General features: G+C 49.5%; 1 pseudogene; it reads left to right on the top strand.

Moving 5' to 3' along the window:
• The first annotated feature begins 3119 nt into the window (after nucleotides 1-3119).
• Nucleotides 3120-7088, top strand: LOC129325978 (putative lipoyltransferase 2, mitochondrial; annotated as a pseudogene).
• Nucleotides 7089-10390: the final 3302 nt, after the last annotated feature.

The raw sequence follows: 10390 nt of genomic DNA, 5'->3' as shown, positions 1-10390 counted from the left end.
GGTCTCGTAATGTGTAATCCACCTTGAATCTCAGTGAGAAAGGCAGACTATAAATGACAGACATAAGAACATAAGAGAAGCCATGTTGGATCAGGCCAGTGGCCCATCCAGTCCAACGCTCTGTGTCACACAGTGGCCAAAAACCAGGTGTCCTCAGGAGGTCTGCCAGTGGGGAAGGGACACTAGAAGCCCCCCCACTGATTGCCCCCCCCCAAACACCAACAGCAACATCGAGTTTGCAAGAAAGGCATTATTGTTTACAGCGCTTTTGGACATTGAGATCATTCGTTTTCTCTTCATATACCCGACAACAGAAAATCTTCTTTGCATCTGTAAAAGAAAAAACAACAGATGATATATGAACTTGTGTTACTTGCAAAATTGGGAACTACCTAGTGCGTCCAGTGGTGTTTATTTCTCCTACTATTTAATAGCTGTTGTATTTATACTGTCTTCATATTATCACGTCATAAAATATTTTGTCATTGAGCACTTATGCACTTTAAAGATAATACTTTGGTTTAAATGCATAAAACTTGTAGCAAACCCTTTCTCCCCAGTGAGGCTTTGCCTTTTGTTGTCGTGTTCTCATCTGAGGAGTTCCCCCTCTTTGTATAAGGAACACACGCTGGCAAAGATCTGGTGTCATTTTATGACTTTGGTATTTTGTAACCAACGTATCCATCTATGCGAAAGGCCATGATTTAGCAAGAGAGCATCTACTTTGCAGGCGGAAGGTACCGGGTTCAATTCCTCCTTTTAAAAGGGCTGGGTAGTAGGTGCTGGGAAAGACTTGAACTAAGACTGCAGAAAGCTGACGCTAGTCTGAGTAAACAACACTGTACTTCATTTACGGCCCCCTTTCTCGCAGAGACTCTGGGTGGATTACAACCTTGATGGACCAATGCTCTGATTTAGTATGAGGCAGCTTTATGCATTCATGTGTGCCTGCAGGTGCCAGCCAGCATGTGGGCAAAATCAACAGCAGCCTGCACGCGGGCTTTCTCTGTGGTGGCCCCTACCCTGTGGAACGGCCTGCCTGAGGAGGTCAGGAGAGCCCCCATTCCCCTGGCTTTCCGCAAATGATGCAAAACTGAATTATTCAAAAAGGCTTTTTACTCAGATAGGAGGGCTGTATTGGGGGGGGGGGGGCTGACCTGGATAGCTCAGGTGAGCCTGATCTCGTCAGATCTCAGAAGCTAAACAGGGTTGGCCTTGGTTAGTAATTGGACAGGAGACCTCCAACGAAGGCCAGGGCTGCAAAGGCAGGCAATAGCAAACCACCTGTTAGTCTCTTGCCATGAAAACCCTGCCAGAGGACGCCATAAGTCAGCTATGACTTGACAGCACTCTCCACCACTATTGATGGGAGGGGGTCTCAGATACTTCGTTAATGAGTCAGGGGACATAAGCTTCACCATGTTTCCTTACATCTTATCTGCTGCTTTAAATATGTACACCTGTGCTTCATGTTGTCCAATGTCAGTCCTAGAATTATGTTCTGTTTCAGCATTTCTTCAGTTCTGTATTGGATGTTTGCTAATGCTATGTCTTTGTGAACTTATATTTATTTACCCCATGGCATTATTTATGACACTGTATGGAAATGCCCTTGATACGAATTGTACTAATCTCACACTATGTAATCTGCCTTGAGTCTCAGGGCCAAGCTACAAGTGACAAATGACAAGCGAACAGGGAGAAATACACTTGCCGTTCAAGTGTCGTTCGTCACTTGTAGCTTGGCCCTCAATTAGTAATTTGTGGTCAATATCATCTTTGTAATGCGATATGATACGTTTACTATTGTCCTCATCAATTTTATTGCTGAACTACAGAGGAAGGAGGAATGCATTTCCATATGGTGGGTTGCACGCATGTAGCTTTTCTTCTCCAGAGGAAGAAGGGAGACGTAGCCCTCCCTGCAAGCGGGCTCAGGGCGGGTCACGCAACACAAATATATAATACCAGGAACGGATAAAAACTTAAAAGCATACAATAGATATGAATAAAATACAGTTACAATCAACTGTTATCCACTCCCATTTGCGGGGAGAGTGGGCTAAATGCCAAAGAAATAAAATCAAATAGAATAAAATCAACATAATTTAAATCCCAATCATCAAAGATGCGGCCTTGTCAGATGTGTGCAGTGTCCCAATCCGCTGCATTTACTCCGAAGTAAACCTAGGCTTACCAGCTGCAGGGCGGGAGATTCCTGGAGATTTGGGGGGGGGGGTGAAGCCTGGGGATTTGGGGGGGAGGGCGTTGGGGAGGGACCTGAGAGAGGCATGATGACGGGTTACTGTTAAATTGCAGAGGAAGGAGGGAGGCCTTTCCCCTGAGTTACTGACATTGTAGGGTTGCCAGCTGCAGGGCAGGAGATTCCTGGAGATCTGGGGGCATGAAGACCTGGCTGCTGGCTCCCAGAGTGCCATCCAGCCCGCTGCAAGGGTTGCCATCTTCAGGGCGGGAGATTCCTGGTGCTTTGGGGGCGAAGCTGTGAGGAGTGATCCCAATGGAGGGAGTCCCCCGTCAAGCCTCTGGGTCTCAGTTAGGCCAAGACAGCCAATATGGGGAGGGCTTAGAGACGAGCCTAACGAAGCCTTATGGTTGACCTGCAGGAGGAGGAGGAACGTCTCCCCCCCACCAGATGGGCTGAGTTTGCAGGGTTGCCAGCCGCAGGGCGGGAGATTCCTGGAGCCTTGGGGGGCGAAGCTGTGAGGGGCAAACCCAATGGAGTCCCCCGGATCTCAATCAGGATCTCTGGGTCTGCGTTAGGCCATGGGGAGGGACCCCGGAGGGACCAAACGATGCCTTATGGTTGACCTGCAGGAGGGGGAGGAACGTCTCCCCCCCACCGGATGGGCTGACTTTGCAGGGTTGCCAGCCGCAGGGCGGGAGATTCCTGGAGCCTTGGGGGGCGAAGCTGTGAGGGGCGATCCCCACGGAGGGAGTCCCCGCCAAGCCTCTGGCTCTCCGCCAGGCCCGGGCAGCCCACCTGGGGAGGGCCCGCAGGGAGGCCGAAGGCCTCAGGGCCGCCGCCGCCGCCGCCTCTCCTCCCCGGGAAGCCCCGCTCCCCGCGGCACGGAGGCGGCCCGAGTCCTGCGGGGAGGCGGAGCGGCGGCGCGGGGATGCGGGCCGGGCCGGCGGTGCGGCTGGTGCGGCTGGGCCGGGCCTCGTACGCGGCCTCGCGGGCGGCCCAGGAGCGCTGCGTGCGGCGGCAGCGGGCCGAGGCCGAGGCCGCGGCGGGGGGCGCGGGCGGCGGGGGCCCCGGCGGGCCGGCTGCTGGTGTGGGAGCCGTCGGGCCCGGTGTTCACGGCGGGGCTGCGGGGCGCGGCGGCGGCGGAGGCGCGGCGGCTGCGGGCGCTGGGGGCCGGCTTCGAGCGGGCGGGCCGCGGCGGCCTGCTGACCTTCCACGGGCCCGGGCAGCTGGTGGCCTACCCGGTGCTGGACCTGCGCCGCCTGGGCCTGCCGCTGCGCGCCTACGTGGCCGCCCTGGAGCGCCTGGGCCGCGCCGCCGCCGCCGCCCTCGGCCTGCCCCACGCCCGCGCCCTGCCGCCGCCCTGCACCGGCGTCTGGGTGGGCGACGCCAAGCTCTGCGCCATCGGTGAGCCGCGGGCGCCGGGGGCGGGCGGGAGGGCGGGAGGCCTGGGCGCGGGTCCCCCTTACTCCCGAGCAAGCCCATCGGCAGCCAAGCAGGCCCTTCCTCTCCCCCCCGCCCCGAGCCCGTGCTTTGCAGTGGGTTTGCCGCCCAAAGGAATGGCTGGGTAGGGGACTTTGCAGTGCAATCCTAAGCAGAGTGACTGCAGGCTAAGCCCATGCATTGCAATGGGCTTCGACTCGTGTAACTCTGCCTGGGATTGCACTGGAAGGTGCAAGGCTGGCAGCAGGAAAAATAAGTAAGTGTGGTGGCATCTTGAAGATTGACAAGATTTTTATTCCCATAGAAGCTGTTGTGGACTAGAGTTAAGAGTCCTCGGCACCCACTTCTGAGGGTTGCCTGGGAGTAACGCTGCCAAAAGGAATAGGTTGGCAGCAGGGTTGCCAACCTCCAAGCGCTGTCTGGAGATCTCCTGGAATTACAACAGATCTCCAGACAACCGAGATTTATTTACTTGTTTGTTTATTTAATTATTTGATTTCTACCCTGCCCTCCCCGTCAACGGGCTAAGGGCAGCTTACAACATAAAATATGCATTGGGGGTGGAACATGCCCTCAAGTCATAGCTGACTAATGGCGACCCCTGCTGGGGCTTTCATGGCAAGAGACTATCAGGGGTGGCTTGCCATTGCCCGCCTCTGCAACCCTGGTCTTCCTTGGAGGTTTCCCATCCAATTACTAACCAAGGCCGACCCTGCTTAGCTTCTGAGATCTGACGAGATGAGGCTCACCTGGGTTATCCAGGTCAGGGAAAAATATACATTAAAACGTCATAAAATATAAAACTAATTTAACAAAGCTGTTGCCCTGGAGAAAATGACTTCTTTGGTGAGTAAACTTTATGGCATTTAACTCCACTGAAGTTCTTCACAGACACAAACTCTACCCTCGCCAGGCTCCACCCTCAAAATCTCCCAGGATTTTTCACAATCTTGAGCTGACAACCTTAGTTGGTAGGTGACTTGCGGCTGAAAAAAAATAATAAACGGGTGTGGCACCTTGAAGACTGACAAGATTTTATTCCCACAAAAGCTTTCAAATGCATGTTTTGGGGCCATGAAAATACAGGAAGTTCACAGCTGTCCCCCCCACCATATAACCTTGTTTGTGTGTGTGTGTCTGCTTCTCTGTTGTGAACCCATGATGTGTATGTGATGTAGGTCTCCGTAAGACCTTATGGCTGAGTAAAATCTTCAGTCTTCAAGGTGCCACAAGATTCCTTTGTATTTTTACTCAGAAGAAAGTCCCATGGAATTCCCTCGGTCTTTCTTCGACATAAGTAGCATTGCAGAATTCCCCAACTGGGAGCTAAGCCTTTTACAGCCTCAAAACCACAAAAACCGCAGTCACATTAAAAACAAACAAAAACACTAAAAGGTCATCAGTTCCATGAAATCGTTCACATCTGTCTTGTGCAGAGCTTGCATCTAAGTGTCTAAAGCATCTTGCACAGATTACCTGGTTGCCTGCCTTACAGGTGAGATAAACATATGGAAGCAATATGGAGGAAGATAGAAATGCTTGAGTGCTTGTCAAGGTTACATGTGAAATACGCCTGAAATTAAGGAGAGAAACGGAGTAGGCACAATGTTTCAGGCGCTATCATAAAGACTAACCAATTTGTTGCAACAGGAACTTTGAGAGGTCAAAGAAGGGAGCTTTGACTCGCGAAAGCTTACACCCTGAAAATCTTTGTGGGTCTCTAAGGTGCCACAGAACTTAAATCCTGCTGTTCTACTGCAGAACGGCACCGCTGCCCACCTGAAACCTTGTCAGATAAAACAGCCTTATCTGGCAGAGTTGGGGGGGGGGTGTTCTGAGGCAGGGTGTGGCTAGCTTAACGCCACCAACAAATTATAAGGAGTTCCAGCAACTTAGAAAGCTAGATTCAAGGAGAAACCTAGCCTGGCTCAGATCCCTTCTTGACATGCTACTCTTCTGCATTTAGGGAAGTTTCTAGTATAGAGGGGTGTTCAAGCGTGCGAGCCCGTTCCGCCAGAAGATGAAACAGGGCGGGCTTGCCTCTTCCGTCCAAAAATGAAAATGTGTTGAGTACTGCAAAGGACCTAATGCAAGTTTCAAACCATTTCTCCCACCCCTCTGGCGGGACTTTTGTGCTTTTTAAAAAACCAAACTGAAATCCAGGTTAAGCTTTTCCCACTCTCCATATCCAAATTTGGACAGTAAGAGGTGGTTCCTGGAATGTAAGGATGTCACCCCTACTGAAGAGAGGGATACAGGAACCCATGCACAGGGTAGTGTTCTGCCGTCCCTGTTGAACGCAGCCTTGTAAACTTTACAGAAATTCCTGGTGGCTTTTTACAAGAATTGTGGCTTCTTAACAAGTGTTTTGTGGTGTCCCTTTTTAACTTTGGCAGTAGCACAACACCGGCTGGCCCTCTCCTGGCACTGTGTTTTGGCCTGTGTTCACATGAACAAACCCTGTGGAATAAGTTTCTGGAAGGTGATACGCAGGTGCCAAATCCGCCCTTGGTTTACAAGCTCTTTCTTTTGAAATGTGCATTCCTGAAAGGACTCTTAAAAGCAGTTTACGTACAAGTTAGTGATATAGTTTGAAACTTTCATGCAAAACTAGTAGTCCAATGCAAATTAATGTGCACAACTGTTCTTTGAAATGGTGCTTCTCGGGACCCTTCCTCCCATTTTTTTCCCTTAAAAATATTTGCTGGCATCATTCAAAAGTTTGTGACTCTCTTCCTCTTCCTGTAGACTCCGGATCTCCACTCTTGCTGGACAGTTGTCCCTATCCAGTCAGTGTAATGTATCTTTTGCAACTTGCTCTCTAGGTGTCCACTGTGGGAGGCATATAACGTCGCATGGCCTGGCTTTGAACTGCTGCACCGATTTGACGTGGTTTGACCACATCGTTCCTTGTGGACTGGAGGGCAAAGGGGTGACCTCCCTAAGCCAAGAACTCCAGAGGCATGTGTCTGTTGAAGAGGCCACTGAACCTTTCTTGGATGCTTTTCAGGAGGTGTTTAAGTGCACTTTAACTGACTCTGAAGAACCTTTGAGCTAGAGAGATTTCAGCAGCCCCTGTTTTGGAGAGTAATTTGTGGTCCTTTCTAGGTATATTGTGGCACCCAGGCGGCTTTTCCCTACAGAAGACACTAAAACATGAAAGGAAGTATATACATTGTGTACAAGGGGGCGCGTTACACATTTTAAATGTCAGAGCATCTGGCCCAAAGTATCCTGGGAACTTTGTGGAGAGGAATAGAGAATGTTGACTTTCTTCAATAAAACTACAGTTCCCAGGCGTCCTTCCAGAAAGCATTAATCACTGAAGCCCAGTGAGAAAGGTAGACTATAAATGAAAATAAATAAAACAAACTGCCCATTTTTCTGGTAAATATATGTAAAAATGAGTCAGTTGCCTTTAAATATATGTTGTGTTCAAACATCAGTCTATGTATGTCATTAATGTGAGGGGGTTGGGGGGAAGTGATAACAATGAAAGAGAAATGCTTTGCAGGTCGCATGGCTAGTAAAAGGTAGAGGTGGTCCCCTGTGCAAGCACCGAGTCATTACTGACCCATGGGGGGACGTCGCATCACGATGTTTTCTTGGCAGACTTTTTACAGGGTGGTTTGCCATTGCCTTCCCCAGTCATCTACACTTTACCCCCAGGAAACGGTACTCATTTTACCGACCTTGGATGGAAGGCAGAGTCAACCTTGAGCCGGCTACCTGAACCCAGCTTCCGCCAGGATCGAACTCAGGTCGTGAGCAGAGCTTGGGCTGCAGTACTGCCACTTACCACTCTGTGCCAGCATGGCTAGTAATGCGCCCAAATCAGAGAATGCAGTCTACGGCTTTGGTTGTCTGAAGCGTGTCTGGATTTGGCCAAGTGCCTGGGTGTAGAACACTTGGAAACGTCCTGTACACGGCCTTTCGTTCCATGTAGGATCATAAATGGAAATGCATACAAATCTGGTAACCTGTGCAGAGTTTTTGGAATCATCGTTTTCATTTGAAGAAATTGTATAACCCTTGGTATTATAGGGAGAAAAACGGCAGTGACATGCAGGTGATTTTTGTGTAAGGTTTGGGGCAAATAACACCAGATCGCTTAACACCGTTTGGTTCCCCTCGGTGTATTTTTTTTTGAAATATTGGGGGTTTTTTGGTGGGGGATATAATAATTACTTGATCTCCCCCCCATAAATTAACAGGATAAATACTGTGAATATTTTTCTTTTGGTGGCCTATTAATAACTGACTTCATTCAGCTGAGATGCTTACTTGGGGATATCTGTGGCCAACTATGGCTACTGTTCATTTACTCAAGTAAATTTGTCTTTTGTTTTAGATGGTGTAGGGCAGGGGTCCCCAACATTTTTGAGCCCGAGGGCAACTATGGGATTCTGACACAGGGCGTCATAAAATGGCCACTGCTGGATGAGGAACCATACACACAGGAAGCCAAGAGCGGCAGAGAAGGGGGGTAATTTCAAAACATACGCTGGGAAACAGGAGTAAGAGAATAAAGCAGCTGCTGCCAACACAACGTAACTTTAACCTGCATAGCCAATCCTCTCCATCAGAAGCCTCATTGGGCAAGACCCCTACCTGGCCCCACCCACTTCGCAGGTGCCAGGAAAGGTGCCAGCGGGCTCCACAGGCACCGTGTGGGAGATCCCGGATGTAGGGTTTCCGGAGACAAGGCGCACAGAGTTTTTCCTCTGTTTCTGTTCCTATAGCCCCCATATCCACCAGAAAGATCGTTCTTGGGGTCACAGAATCCATGCAGAGGAATAGCCGTGCATGTTAGTCAGCTGGGCCCCTTCCCTCAGCAGAGCTGTGGCGGTGGAAAAGGAAAGACGAGTGATTTAACCCCCTAGAAGAGGAGGATTTAATGGTTGTCCCTTAGGTTTTAGAGCGGGACAAACGAGAAAGAAAAATAAACAGGTCAGGGCATCTGTTTACTGTTTACTGCTCTGAAGTATCCTTTGAAGTGTAGATTGCTTCCTCCCTGGATCACACAACCATCTCTTCTCTCCATCTTGCACCATAGATGGAGGATTTGTTCTACAATCCATGCCCATCCTTAGACTAGATAGGTAGGGATCTCTCATTTCCTATCAGAGTATGGAGTTACTATAACAAATAACTCATTTCTTTTCTGAACCTAAGCTAAGTGTAAGTTGGTTATTTTCTCTTTCACACACCAGCTAGCAAGCTCCAAAACACCCATCACGTTTTTTCTGCAATTGACGCTACTCTGTTGCCCTACTGCCGGTTTATGGAGGCCCACTTCTAATAGGTTCTGGGCCCAGTTGTTTTATGTGTTTTAATATTTTGCCCTTCACTCCCTCAATCTAGCCTATTATTTCTCCATGCTGGTTCCACAGCTCAGAGAATGATCTTTTGGGGGGGCAGAAAGGGTCACCGAAACAAAGAGGGAGGGAGGAAAACTCTGCATTCTGTGCAAGGCATGGATGGATCCCTGCCTGCAAATGTTTTGTCACAATTGCCATAGCTTGTGCCATACTGGTATATTTCCTCCAGGAAAAGCGGAAGTGAAAGCATAACTTTATTTATTTACGTCATTTATAGTCCGCCTTTCTCACTGAGACTCAAGGCGGATTACACAGTGTGAGGTTAATATGATCAGTGTCAAGTACATTTCAGTACAATACCATAATGTAAACAGATGCAAGTTTAAAAGACATAGCATTAGCGAGGATCCAAGACAGAGTAACCTTTTCACAGGCCAGATGGGTTAGAGAGCAGTAACTAAATTTGTTCCGTACTTTCAAAGCCTGCTTATTGTGAGTGAAATTAATTTAAACCTGAGAGCCAGTAGCTATTTCAGAGTTCCCCATGAATCCAGAATGAATGGGTTTTCTGCATATGTGCCCTTGGAAGCCGGAAGAAAATTTTGAGAGGGGAAAAAAAAACTGGTGGAGGAAATATTGGGAGTGGTCCCCTTAGAGCCACAAGAGAAGAGTCTGGGTGTAGTGGTTGAAGTGCTCCCAAGAGCCTGGCTTTTTTTCTGGGAAAAGTGGTAGAACTCAGTGGGTTGCCAGCACAGGGGGCAACTCTTGGCGGGAGGTGGTGCCCCTGGTACCACATGTGCGAGCACAAAGTACACACATGCTCCCAGGGCCAATGATGTCACTTCGGGTCAGCTGGAACAAAGGGGGAGTTTTAAAAAGTTTAAATTGCCCTCGGCAAAAATGGTCACATGGCTGGTGGCCCCGCTCCCTGATCTCCAGACAGACGGGAGTTTAGATTGCCCTCCACGGTGCAGCGCAGCACGGAGGGCAATCTAAACTCCCCTCTGTCTGGAGATCAGGGGGCGGGGCCATCGGCCATATGACCATTTTCGAGAGGTGCCAGAACTCCGTTCCACCGCATTCCAGCTGAAAAAAAGCCGTGCCCAAGAGCATTGGGAGGTCTTTGGCCAGTCACACGCACTCAGCCTAACCTACCTCACGGGGTTGTTGTGAGGATAAAATGAATGACGATGATGTAGGCTGCTTTGGGTCTTCCACTGGGAAGGTGGAGTATAAATGGATGCATTCCCCCTGCAATATACTGAGCCCTTTGATCTGTCTGGCAGTAGCTCTCAGGCAGGGGTCTTTCACATCTCCTATACCCTAATGCTCTTAATAATAACAACAACAACAACAACATCCGATTTATATACCGCCCTTCAGGACAACTTAATGCCCACTCAGAGCAGTTTATTTTTTTTTT

This window comes from Eublepharis macularius, chromosome 3 (assembly GCF_028583425.1).
Source record: "Eublepharis macularius isolate TG4126 chromosome 3, MPM_Emac_v1.0, whole genome shotgun sequence".
Taxonomy (NCBI): Eukaryota; Metazoa; Chordata; class Lepidosauria; order Squamata; family Eublepharidae; genus Eublepharis; species Eublepharis macularius.
Note: the sequence above shows the minus strand (reverse complement) of the source record. Positions and strands in the feature narration are given on the sequence as shown.